Raw genomic sequence first — 14408 nt, forward strand, 5'->3', positions numbered from 1 at the left:
CCTTAACTGGTCAGAGACCGGGGAAAGACAATTCTTTGGCCCGGATATGATTCAGGAAGCAGAAGAACAAGTTCGTATCGTTCGTGAAAAGTTGAAAACAGCCCAATCCCGTCAACAGAGTCAATATGACCGAAAACATAAGGCTATGACTTTCGAGGTTGACGAGAAGGCTTATCTTCGGGTCACCCCTCTGAAGGGAACCCATCGCTTCGGTATCAAAGGCAAATTGGCTCCTCGTTACATTGGACCTTTTCGCATTCTTGCCAAACGAGGGGAAGTTGCCTACCAGTTGGAACTACCTCCGCACCTCTCCAGAGTTCACGATGTCTTCCACGTTTCTCAACTCAGGCGTTGCTTCTCGGATCCTATCCGTGAAGTGGACCACGAAACGCTTGATCTCCAAGATGATCTTACATATCGAGAGTACCCCATTCGTATCCTCGATCAGGCCGAGCGTACCACCCGACGTCATAACATCAAGTTCCTCAAAGTTCAATGGTCGCACCATTCTGAAGATGAAGCAACTTGGGAAAGGGAGGATCGTCTTCGACTCGAGTATCCCGCTTTCTTCTTGGAGGAACCCAAATCTCGGGACGAGATTCTTTTGATTGGGGGTGAGTTGTCACACCCTAGCTAGTCATGCATTAGAGTGTTGCATCATGTTTACTCTTTCATCAGAAACTTGAAATGGGGATGACAGAACCCCCAGTCCCCTCTGAAACCAACTAGGGTTTACTAAAATAAATTTTCAATGAACCTGAAATGCCCTTCTAAAATGCCCATCATTTTTGCCTTGGTTCAGAACCTCTGCCAAAAATGGTGCACACTTTCTAGGCCATCCTAGGGTTCTTGAGTTAAATCATAACTATTTGAATTTGGGCATTTAAAATAATATAAAATAATTAAATGCTCAAATATCTCCAAACTAAAATGTTTCATGTTGGAAATAATCCAACTATGAGCCAGGAGTAGTTTGGTGATTTTTGGAATTGCCTAGGTATTTTATTTAATTCAACAAAGTTGCAGATATATTAATTAAAAACAGAAAACAGAAAAAAAACTAAAAGGGAGAAGCTTACCTGGGCTCCTCCCTGTTCAGCCCAGCCAGCTGGCTGGCCCAGCCGGCCCAGCCCACCTCCCTCCTCTGTCGTCTTCGTCCCGACAGAGGGAGGGGAGTGTGGCCGGCGCGCGCGCACGGCCACCGCGCCACGCCACCTGCTCGCCTGCTTGCCTGCCCTCCCCTCCTCGCTCGACGCCCTGGACGACGCCACGCCTCTCCCCCTGCTCCCTTTCACTCTCCCCCGTTTCTCCCTCGCTCTCTCTCGCTCTCGGCCGAAGCACACCGTCGCCGCCGTTCGCCATAGCCACCGCCTTCGACCACCCCTCGCTCCCCCGATTAGCTCAGAAGCTCCGCCACAACTCCCTCTTCCTCCCCACCGCTCCACGAGTCCCCGGAAGCCCTGCATCGCCGCCACGTCGCCGTTCCCCTCTTCGGGCTCCGACCACCGTCGCCGACGAATTCGCCGTCTCCAGCGCGTCCCCGAGCCCGCTTCGACGCCCACTGCAACCGCGGTGAGCTACGCCACTGTTTCCCCCTCTTCTCCCCCTCGTTCCCTCACCGTAGCTGCATCCCCACCTCGGCCGAACCTCCGCCGTCGCCGAGCTCGCCATCGACGCAGCTCCGGTGACCATTTGGTCACCCCGGCGAGTCCAACACGTTCGCAAGAACCCGTAGAGCATCCCTAGCGCCTCACTTTGCCCGACTTCGAGCTCCAGCACCAATCCCGCGCACGACCAAACCCCGGCGGCCGCAGCCGAGCTCACCGCCGTCAACTCCGGCCACCCCGACCCCAACGGACTCCGCCAAGAGCCGCGGGTCGTCCTCAGCTTCACTCCGGTGGTCGCCACGTTCCATTTGGTGGCCGAAACGACCAAAACCACTATCGCCGCCGCACTGTTGGTCGCCGCCGGCCAGAACTCCGGCGAGCTGACGTGGCCTAGTTAATTAGCCACTAATCCACCACCTACTGACGCTGACAAGTGGGCCCCAGGGGTTAGTCAAAGCTAACCAGCCCGGGGTCAACGCGGGATTAGCCCCTGGTCACTGACGTGTGGACCCCACACGTCAGGTTTGACCCGAGCCAGCCCTGTTGACCTGCTGATGTCACTGTGATGTCAGGCTGACGCAGTAAATGATATTTCTGGATTTAATTTAAATCAGGAAATTCCAGAATATTATTTAAACTTCAAAAATTCATAACTTTTATTCTGTAACTCCAAATTGGACAAATTATATATGAAAAATGATCAGAAAAATCCAATCTATCCATCTGTACTATTTTCATGCATGACCAAACAAGTTAAATTGATGTTTTAATCAGAACAAGGAAAGGCACTTTAAAAGGCCATATTTGAATTTGAAATTTGAATCTTTGATTCAAATTTGCTCAAACACTTCTGGCTTTAGTTGCATTAGCCCAACACACTCATATTGCCATGTTCCATGCATGCATCATATTGTTGCATATTGTTTGGTAATGTTGTGTACCGGTATCCTTTGCGACAGGATCTGTCCCCGAAGAGTACCCTGATTACCCTAGCGAAGAGCCGTATCCGTGCAACGAACCATCAGGCAAGCAACCAACCATTTGATCATATCGATACAATCCTATGTTCTCGCTCCTGCTCTCTTTTACTGCATTAAGACAACGCGATTCAAACTGCTGTGTGCTACGGTAGTTGAACCCATTTCCTCTGCATGACCTGTCATTGCCACAGTAACTAGATGAAACCCACTAGCATGTGTAGGAGTTGATTGAGCCATATGTATGTGTTGTTCCTACCTTGCTATGCCTGCTATGCTTAGAGTCGTGTCAGGTCTGGTTCATCTGGGTGATGGGCTAGAGTGAAATGTTAATGTCGGTAATGAGAGTGGTGTGGTGAACCCGATTTGGTAAAGGTATCGATGAGAGGCCATGTAGGAGTACATGGTGGGTTGTTTCATTGAAGCCGACCTTAAGCACTGAGATCTGTATGTGTGATTTAAGAATCAGCTACTACCATGCATTGGGCCCTGAAATATGACCCCGCTCGACTTCTTATTCACCCTAGCTCTCTGTCCAGGAGTTGCAAGTAGTTTCTGGTGTTTGTAGCCTACTGGAGGCCGTGGACAGCGCTGACCGTAGGGGTGGGCTGTGATGCGGTAGGTACGTGGCACGGTGTACCGAATACCCGTTAGGTATCTCGGGAACCCTGTTCACATCGTTCGGGGCCGTATGGGAAACCTCGGCCGGACTCCCTGCGGATGGAACCTGAATAGGCGATAAACCTGGACTAGAGGCTTAAGTGTTTAGGTAGGTCGTGGTCTACACCCACGTCGGCTTTCGCTTGAAGTCTGCCGAGCACATGTCGTGTGCAGACGCTAAGTGGTGGAAACATGTATGAAGAAGTACACCCCTGCAGGGTTATCATAATCTATTCGAATAGCCGCGTCCGCGGTAAAGGACTACTTGGTTGCCTATACAGTTCATAGACAAGTAAATGGATACTACTAAAAGCCTCAAGATAAGTGTGAGTGCCGAGGATGGCTCTTCCGTAGGAAGACGGAGGTGGATCCTCGGTAGTGTATTGAAGTGGTGAATAGTGGACTCGTGTGCGCAAAACTATTTCAGTTGGAGTATCGTAGGATAGCTTAGCCAAGAGTCAAAGCTGGCTTGCTGCAATAACTCCACCAACCCTTCTTGATACTATGCATGTATGTAGGATCTGATGTAAGTCTTGCTGAGTACCTTTGTACTCATGTTGCTATAATCTACATTTTTACAGAAGACGCTGCAACCCCTTCTGATGGGTTCTATGTAGACGTTGACATCAACGAGTAGGCTAAAGACCCAGGTGGTGACCCTGAGCTTGTGATGGACCACGTAGTATAGTTAGGCTTCCAAGCCTCTTTTATTTTACTAGTTGTCTGTACCCAGACAAAGTACTTCCGCTGTTGGTTTGTATGATTGTATGACTTGTATGTGGGGTCGTGAGACCCGTACCTTTGTGTGTATGTTATGTATGGCTCTCTGAGCCTTAAATAAGGTACTTGTGTCATAGAGTCATGTTGTGATGCTTCGTTGTATTTGCACATATCGAGCATATTGTGTGTATGATTGAAATGCTTGGTATGTGTGGGATCTGACTATCTAGTTGTTTATCTTTAGTAGCCTCTCTTACCGGGAAATGTCTCCTAGTGTTACCGCTGAGCCATGGTAGCTTGCTACTGCTCTGGAACACTTAGGCTGGCCGGCATGTGTCCTTCTTCGTTCCTGTGTCTGTCCCTTCGGGGAAATGTCACGCTTTGAGTACCGGAGTCCTGTTAGCCCGCTACAGCCCGGTTTACCGGAGTCCTGCTAGCCTAGTGCTACAGCCCGGACCCACTTGCTGATGACCGACACGTTCGAAGCTGGGTCATGGATGCCTGTCCCTGTAAGTCTGTGCCACTTTGGGTTTACGACTAGTCATGTCAGCCCGGGCTCTTTATCATATGGATGCTAGCGACACTATCATATACGTGAGCCAAAAGGCGCAAACGGTCCCGGGGAAAAGGTAAGACGACACCCGTGGGGATACCGTGCGTGAGGCCGCAAAGTGATATGAGGTGTTACCAGCTAGATTGATGTGACATCGAGTCGGGGTCCTGACAGAAACATGCAGAGAGAGCTTTTGAAGATGGAGCAGATAGAGCGGGAAAGATTGTCTGTATGTGGACGAGAGAGTAGGAGACAAACCTAATGAGTCAGAGAGAGAGAGAGAGAGAGAGAGAGAGGAAGAAGTTAGGTGTGTGAGAAAGATGGAGACATGTAATATACGTGAGATGCGTGTGCATCCGGATTCTATATACGTGGAAGGAGAAGAGACAACATGTTTGATGAGAGAGCTAGAAAAACATGGACGAGAGGGGAAGGATCTCGTGGGTTGAGGGATTGACAATTTTCTGCGGGGGAGAGAGGTATTGGTAATTTTGTGCAAGAGAGAGAGAGGGTGGGGGAGGAGTCAGTCAGCCGTCGTTACATCACCCTGCTTCCAAATGACCTCGCATTCTCTAGAACAGTGTGGTCGCTGAGGGAGTCCTGGATAAGGAGGTATCCGGACAGCCGGACTATATACTTTGGCCGGACTGTTGGACTATGAAGATACAAGATAGAAGACTTCGCCCCGTGTCCGGATGGGACTCTCCTTGGCGTGGAAGGCAAGCTTGGCGATTCGGATGTAGATCTCCTTCTCTGTAAACCGACCCTGTGTAACCCTAGCCCCTTCCGGTGTCTATATAAGCTGGAGGGTTTAGTCCATAGGATAGAACAACAATCATACCATAGGCTAGCTTCTAGGGTTTAGCCTCTCTGATCTCGTGGTAGATCAACTCTTGTAATACTCATATCATCAAGATCAATCAAGCAGGAAGTAGGGTATTACCTCCATCGAGAGGGCCCGAACCTGGGTAAATACCGTGTCCCCGGCCTCCTGTTACCATTAGCCTTAGACGCACAATTCAGGATCCCCTACCCGAGATCCGCCGGTTTTGACACCGACATTGGTGCTTTCATTGAGAGTTCCTCTGTGTCGTCGATGTAAGGCTCGATGGCTTCTCCAACCTTCAACAATGCCGTCCTGGGTGAGATTTTTCTCCCCGGACAAGTCTTTGTGTTCGGCGGCTTCGCATTGCGGGCCAACTCGCTTGGCCATCTGGACCAGATCGATAGCTACGCCCCTGGCCATCAGGTCAGGTTTGGAAACCTAAACTACACTGCCGACATCCGCGGAAACTTGATCTTCGACGGATTCAGGCCCGTGTCAGGAGCGCCGAACGATCATGATGTGCATGACCTAGATCTGCAGTCAGACAGTATTCGGAACATCGCACCTGCTACAGCTAAGGACTTTGTTCCAGAGCAGGTCGTGCCTTCCGAGGACGGGTGGATGGACCCCGCCCCGAAGGCCACACACTCATAGGCTTTGGAGCCAAACACAGACTCCTCTCCTAAGGAAATATGTATCCCAAGACCCTCGGACTTGTCTCCGGTCGTATGTTCCGGACCACGTGCATCCATGCCCATCGAATCTAACTAGGCTCCAGCTATGGAGTTCGCCGCCGTGGATATCTTTCAGCACTCACCCTTCGGAGACGCGCTAGATTCATTAAGGTCTCTCTCTCTCTATCAGGAGACTCCTGGCCGAACTATGTCCGTCTCGAGTGGGAAGCTGGCGACGAAGAAATTCGTTACCCACCCACCACCCACTTAATAGCCACGGTCGATGACTTGACCGATGTGCTTAACTTCGATTCCGAAGACATCGACGGTATACACGATGATGCGGGAGAAGAACAGGAACCACCGCCCATAGGGCGCTGGACTGCCACCTCTTCATATGATATATATATGGTGGATACTCCCAAAGAAACCAATGGCGATGAGGCAACGGGAGATAACCCCTCGAGGAAGAAATCAAAACATGGGCGTCATCGGCGCCGCTCCAAACCCCGCCACAACAACACCAGCACTGGAGAAGAAAATCCCGATGGTGCCGAAGAGGAATACGATCCTGATCAACCCACCTTCAAGCAAGCCGAACAGGAACACAGGCAGGCTAGCCCAGACGAACAGGCAACGGACGGATACGTGGAGGATGATAACTATATGCCTCCCTCTGAAGACAAGGTGAGCCTCGGTGATGACGAATTCGGCATACCAGAGGATCCCTTAGAGCAGGAGCGCTTCAAGCGCAGGCTTATAGCCACTTCAAGAAGCCTGGAAAAGAAGCAGCAGCAGCTTCAAGCTGACCAAGATCTGCTCGCAGACAGATGGACCGAAGTCCTGGCCGTCGAGGAATATGGACTCGAGCCCCCGAGCAGGGGATACCTAAAGCACAAACCGCTAGAAGAAGAGGCCGAAGAGCCTAAACTTCTAGCACAAGATGAGGCTGACCGGCCACCCTGTGGCCAGGATAAAATGGCATATCAGGCCGGAGACCAGCCCGCACCCCCACGCCGGTTCACTACGGCACGGGGCAATACACAAGACCTGCGAGATATATTGGAAAACAACGTAAGACAACCAAGATCGATCTATGGATCACGGGGGCGCGCCACAGCTCATGACACCGATCGTCATGCCGAATACAATACTGATAAATCCGGCCGGGACGGATATAACCAACCAGACCTAATCGGACTACGCCGCGACATAGCCCGGCACAGAGGCGCCGCACACCCCCTTTGCTTCACTGATGAAGTAATGGAACATCAATTCCCAGAAGGGTTTAAACCCGTCAACATCGAGTCATACGATGGCACAATGGACCCCGCAGTGTGGATCGAAGATTTTCTTCTCCACATTCACATGGCCCGCGGTGATGACCTACATGCCATCAAATACCTCCCACTCAAGCTTAAAGGGCCAGCTAGACACTAGCTGAATAGCTTGCCAGCAAACTCCATCAGCAGTTGGGAAAATCTTGAGGATGCATTCCTCGATAACTTCCAGGGCACCTACGTGCGACCACTAGATGCTGATGACTTAAGTCACATTACCCAACAGCCCGGAGAGTCAGCCAGGAAATTCTGGACTCGGTTCCTAACTAAAAAGAACCAAATTGTCGAATGTCCGGACGCTGAGGCCCTGGCGGCCTTTAAGCATAATATCCGTGATGAGTGGCTTGCCCGACACCTCGGCCAATAAAAACCGAAGACCATGGTGGCCCTCGCGACACTAATGACCCGCTTTTGTGTGGGTGAGGTCAGCTGGCTGGCTCGCAGTATTGCTATTCCCGTGTGCATGATACCAGCTAAGATACCACCATTATGGCAAGACTTAATCATCGCATGCAATAATTTAGTGCACCTTGAAATATGAACATGTGTGGGGCGTGTATGTTTCTAATGACATGAGACTATACCTAGCCCGGCATGCAAGATGACTTATTATGCACCGTTCCCCATACCCGCAGGAAGCCCGTTCGTCTCCAAATCTTTTCCTCTCCATGTGTGGAAACAATATGCCTGCCAAACTCTCCTTCTCCCTCCGGCGGTCCCACCACTCCACCCCGTGTGAAAAAATCTGCATACATGACTCTCCTCCCCCCACGCTCGTCCAATCCGTTGTGACCAGCAATATTTCCACCCCTTCGCTCCCCCGTAATTTACTCCAACAAATATGCCCACGTAGCTTTTACTTAACTTCAGGTGCATTGAGTCACTGACATATGGGCCCAACTAGGGACTGGCCCACATGTCAGTGATGCAACTAGACCTGCAGTTAAGTTAGTGCAGCTCAGTCCATATCTTACACAGGTGTGCCATAGCTCGCTATAAATACCGCGCCTCCCATGACATCGCTATCTCCTCCCCCTCACGTTCACGTTCATCGCTATCTCCTCCCCCTCCCTCTCACGTCGACCACCATGGCATCGCCCCTCCCAAGCCCTAGGAGCCCCTCGCTGCGCCGCGCGGACGGTCACGCGTCGCCATTCCGTTCCTCTCCACCACTAGTCGAGCAGGACTCGTCGGTGTTCCACTCCTCACCGCTACGCGACGCGTCGCCGTTCCATTCCTTGCTGCCACTAGTCGAGGAGGACACGTCGATGTTCCACTCCTCGCTGCAACGTGACGCGTCGTTGTTCCGTTCCTCGCCGCCACTAGTCCAGGAGGACGCGTCGGTGTTCCGCTCCTCGCCGCGACGCGTCGAGGTGGACGCGTCGGCGTTCCGAATCTCGCCAGCACGTGCGTCGGAGGACGCGTCGGCTCCCCGCTACAAGCAGAACGCCGTGCCGCCTGGCGAGCCCCCTAGCCTTGAGGAGCTTTGGAAAGAAATGGATGTCGCGTTGTGGGAGGCTTTGCCTCCAGCAGAGTGCGCCAAAATAGAGGCGAAGAAGAAGGCCGAGGAAGAGAAGCGCACCGCAGAACAAGCTGCCTGGGAGGCCTATGTCACGTCCGAGAGAGTCGGGCAATTGGATCTTTGGCAGAAGGCTCGTGTGAGGGCCGTGAGGGTCGCGGAGGACGCCAGTGCCGACGCCCTGAGTGCAGTCGGGGCCAAGCACCTCATCTACGCTTGGCGGTACGTGGACCGGGTGCACGCTTCCAGCAAGGAGGAGTACCTGTTGGCGCCGGATCACCACACCGGTGAGATCATGCTCGCCCGCCGGCAAGCCGCCAATCAGCACCTCACGAGTTGCGAGGCTGAGGAAGAGGCATTGTATCGCCGCGCTAGGAAACGGACACGCACCAGGGCACTCGTATCGCGCCGCAAGCGCTCCTGCGAGCATCGTGGCTTTTAGGAGGAGTATAATTTTGGTTTCGTAACGATCTCATTAGTTTTGGGACGCAAATGATAAATCCCGAACGTTTAGGAATTTTTAGCGTCCTTAATTAAGTATGTAAAATGGAAAGTTTGGAAACCTTATGTGTTCGTATGCATTTTGCAATTACGTGCATATAGCACAAACTTTACTATATGCTATCGGACTACACGTCTCTCTAGATATATGCTTGCAGACTATGCTACTCCCTCCGTCCAGGTCAATAAGTCATCTTTGGTAGTGCACCGTGACCAAGAAGGAGGTTAGACTTGTACACCTAGACAGAGGGAGTACAACTATTACTTATGTACGTGCAAATGCACGTTTTAACATTACGATGCGGTTTTTGTAAAAGTAGAAAAACAGCACAAGTCGAGCTTGTGAAACTATTCAATGCAAAACAAATGCAAAAATGCTCATTTGATTGTTTACTTTTAGCTTCCTTCTCTGTGGTTATTTCACTGTCGTACTTTGTACGGAGTATCTCACTGGTTGGAAAGGCACGCAAATTCCCAAACTGCTTCCTACACCCTGTATCGAATTTTTTGCCTAACAAGTTGTGCCGTGCAATTGGAATTCCAACTTGAGTACTACTACTAGGAGGAGTACCAGGGGCCAGTTCTTTTAGGCTTCTAGATTAGTAATCCCATAACTACTACCTCCGTCCTGGTTTATTGGTCCCGATTGTAATCCGTGTCAAATTTTGATCATAAATTTAACTAATGAAATGTTAGTGGATGTTACATGCACTACTCCATCCGTCTAGGTGAGTAAGTCATCTTAGGCTGTGCACCATGACCAAGGAGGAGGAGAAAACAAGAAACATTAATGTTTATTTGCTAATTAATAGTATTGCATGCAATGAACTAACCACTGCATGTCGTGTTTGATATCTCAAGTCATTAAAAGCATGCCCACTCTTTATCTCTTATTGTCAAGAAACAAGAAACGAGGTAGAAGTTAATGCACCACACCTAAGTGTTTTGGGATTATTTGGTTTTTGTAAGATGACTTACACACCTAGACGGAGGGAGTAACATTTTATCAGTTAAATCTTTGGTCAAAATTTAGCACAAATTACAATGGTGAGGAATAAACCAGGATGGAGTAGTAGTTTAGAATCCCAAATAAATGAGTGAGGCGCCTTATTGTTACTCTCCACTGTGACTAGTCTTGTGGGAAAACCTGGGGAAGCCGCCAAAAGAATGGGCCCTAGGAGTAGTAGCTAGGGATCGAGTGTGCGAGATGAACTAGAGAAAGTAAATGCAGAGAGATGAAATGCAAAAAAGACGGAGGGATGTGATGGTTTCTTGTCCGTTTATTTTACCAGGCCACTTATTACTGGAAGTGGTTGGATTTTGTGATATGACAGCTTTACTGCCGCGCCACGAGCGGGGTGAGAGGTCAGACTCCCGTGCAGCGCCGCCCTCTACACTTGTACTACATCGGTCGTGGTTTATTAGTGCCCCATTGTATTTGATTGAAGATTTAACTGACAAAATGCTAGTGCATGTCAACAAAAACTATATCGTTGGATTCGTATTTGAACATAGTTTTGAATGATATAATTTTAGGTGACATGCATCAGCATTTATCATACTATATATAATGTTAGTTCAATTTTTGGTCATACTAATCTACAGTAGTAAGGTGCCCGTGTGTTGCACCGAAGAGTGAAATGCATTGATCGGGGAGTTGTTTATTTCACTAGTAGAAAAAGGGGCTAATCTGAGACACATTAGTGCCGGTTTGATTTTGAGCCGGCACTAATGTGTCCATTAGTGCCGGTTCCAACGGCTAGGCGGGCGGACATCAATAGTACCGGTTCATGGGCAACAATTAGTACCGGTTCATGCCATGAACCGGTACTAATGATGTTGTGTCAGGCCGTGGGCCCCACGAACTCCTTTAGTACTGGTTCATGTCATGAACCGGTACTAGAGTTTCTTATTAAGCTGATTTTTAGTCCCACCTCGCTAGGAGAGAGGCAGTAGGAGCTGTTTATAAGCCGTGAGTGCAGAGACGATGGAGAGGCGCAATGCTCACCTGCGGCTTGCTTAGCTTCAAGCCTTTCGGAATAGAATAGATTGCACGGAGCTGTGTGCAGTGTAGTCTACCCTATTCTGAAAGGCTTGAAGCTAACTAACGAGCATTGCGCCTTTTTTTATTTTTAATAACTTATTAGAACTCCGGACTTCTTGTGTACAAACTGGACAATATCTTTCGAAGTATCAGGGCCGGTTTCGGACGAAAACTCATCTGTTACACCGCCACTTCATTTTTTAAACTTATTACAACTTCAGACTTTTTTGCGTTCAGTACGCACCATTCTAAGCCACGTCATCAATTTTCAACCCTTTCTGACATCATTTGCTCCCCTAGCACGAACCGGTACTAAAGAGGTTGTGACAGGGCTATTTTTAGTCCCACCTCGCATAGGAGTATAGCATGTGCGAAAGAGTAGAGAGGGTCACGACAAAAAAGAAAAAAACTATATAAAAATTACTCAAAAATAAATAGAAGAAAAACAAATAAAGCAGAAAAGAAAAGACTATATATAAAGAAGAAGAAGCAGAAGAAGAAGAAGAAGAAGAAGAAGAAGAAGAAGAAGAAGAAGAAGAAGAAGATGATGATGATGATGATGAAGAAGAAGATGAAGAGGAAGAGGAAGAGGAAGAAGAAGAAGAAGAAGAAGAGAAGAAGAAGAAGAAGAAGAAGAAGAAGAAGAAGAAGAAGAAGAAGAAGAAGAAGAAGAAGAAGAGGAAGAAGAAGAAGAGGAAGAGGAAGAAGAAGAAGCGGAAGAAGAGGAAGAAGAAGAGGAAGAAGAAGAAGAAGAGGAAGAAGAAGAAGAAGAAGAAGAAGAAGAAGAAGAAGAAGAAGAAGAAGAAGAAGAAGAAGAAGAAGAAGAAGAAGAAGAAGAAGAAGAAGAAGAAGAAGAAGAAGAAGAAGAAGAGGAAGAAGAAGAAGAGGAAGAAGAAGAAGAGGAAGAAGAGGAAGAGGAAGAGGAAGAAGAGGAAGAGGAAGAAGAGAAGAGGAAGAGGAAGAAGAAGAGGAAGAGGAAGAGGAAGAGGAAGAGGAAGAGGAGAAAGGGGAAGAAGAGGAAGAAGAAGAGGAAGAAGAAGAGGAAGAAGAAGAGGAGGAGGAAGAAGAAGAAGAAGAAGAAAATAAAGAAGAAAAGAAAAAACTATATAAAAAATAAAGCAGAAAAGAAAAAACTATATAAAAAAATTACTCAAAAATAAATAGAAGAAAATAAATAATGCAGAAAAGAAAAAAAATTATATAAAGCAAAAATATTCACAAAGAAACTAAATACAGCAAAAAAACTACTCAGAAATAAATAGAAGAAAAAATAAAGCAGAAAAGAAAAAACTATATAAAAAATTACTCAAAAATAAATAGAAGAAAATAAATAATGCAGAAAAGAAAAAAATATATATAAAGCAAAAATATTCACAAAGAAACTAAATACTGCAAAAAAAGTACTGAGAAATAGATAGAAGAAAAAATAAAGCAAAAAAGAAAAAACTATATAAAAATTACTCAAAATAAATAGAAGAAAATAAATAATGCAGAAAAGAAAAAAAAATATATAAAGCAAAAATATTCAGAAAGAAACTAAATACAGCAAAAAACTACTCAGAAATAAATAGAAGAAAAAATAAAGCAGAAAAGAAAAAACTATATAAAAAAATTACTCGAAAATAAATAGAAGAAAATAAATAATGCAGGAAAATTTTTTATAAAAAAAATGTTGTGGCGCTGCCCAGTGGGCCTGCCAGACCTAGGATGTGCAAATACAGGCCCAGAAGGGCCAGCAGGCTCATAGGGCAGCGCGCCCTAGTTAGGCCCAGAAGCCTGCTATATAGAGGAGATCGAAAGGGCAGCCGCGGCTGGGTTTATAAACCAGTACGGCTGCCCTTTGCTCGACGAGGTGGGACAAAAAGTAGCGCACTGCGGGTGGCAGCGCACGGCCTTTAGTACCGGTTGATGGCTCCAACCGGCACTAATGTGTTGCCCTTTAGTACCGGTTGGAGCCACCAACCGGTACTAAAGGCCCTCATTTCCCGCCGCTTGGGCTGGCCAAAATTGACCTTTAGTACCGGTTGGAGCCACCAACCGGTACTAACGGCCCATCCTATATATACTACACTTACGAAAAATCAGTTATCTCCTTCCACTTCTCGGGCGACAGGATCGATCTATCGCGCCGACGCCGCCGACGCCACCCCCGCCGTGCCGTCGCCCCCGCCGCCTGTCGTCGCCGCCCCCGCCGCACGTCGTCGCCGTCCCCGTCGCCCTTGCCGCCCCCGCCACCTGTCCCCGTCGTCGTCGCGTGCCCCCGCCGCCCGTCGTCGTCGCCAACCCTGGCGCCCGTTGTCCTCATTAACATAACTAGTTCATTTTTAGAATGTTAGAAATGTTAATGTTAGATGAATTAGAACTAGTTTATTTTTAGTAAATGCTTAGTTGAACTAGTTGAATTAATATAACTAGTTTAATTTTAGTAAGAAAATTTAGGTATATGAGATTAGTTGAACTAGTTGAATTAATAGAACTAGTTTATTTTTAGTAAATGCTTAGTTGAACTAGTTGAATTAATATAACTAGTTTATTTTTAGTAAGAAAATTTAGGTATATGAGATTAGTTGAACTAGTTGAATTAATAGATCTAGTTTATTTTTAGTAAATGCTTAGTTGAACTAGTTGAATTAATAGAACTAGTTTATTTTTAGCAGAAAAAATTAGGTATATCAGATTATTTGAACTAATTAAAATTTAGGTATATGAGATTATTTCAATTAATATAACTAGTTTATTTTTAGTAAATGCTTAGTTGAATTAATATAACTAGTTTATTTTTAGTAAGAAAATTTAGGTATATGAGATTAGTTGAACTAGTTGAATTAATAGAACTAGTTTATTTTTAGTAAATGTTAGTTGAACTAGTTGAATTAATAGAACTAGTTTATTTTTAGCAAGAAAATTTAGGTATATGAGATTATTTGAACTAATTAAAATTTAGGTATATGAGATTTTTTGAATTAATATAACTAGTTTATTTTTAG

Source organism: Triticum aestivum, chromosome 2B (genome assembly GCF_018294505.1).
Source record: "Triticum aestivum cultivar Chinese Spring chromosome 2B, IWGSC CS RefSeq v2.1, whole genome shotgun sequence".
Classification (NCBI taxonomy): Eukaryota; Viridiplantae; Streptophyta; class Magnoliopsida; order Poales; family Poaceae; genus Triticum; species Triticum aestivum.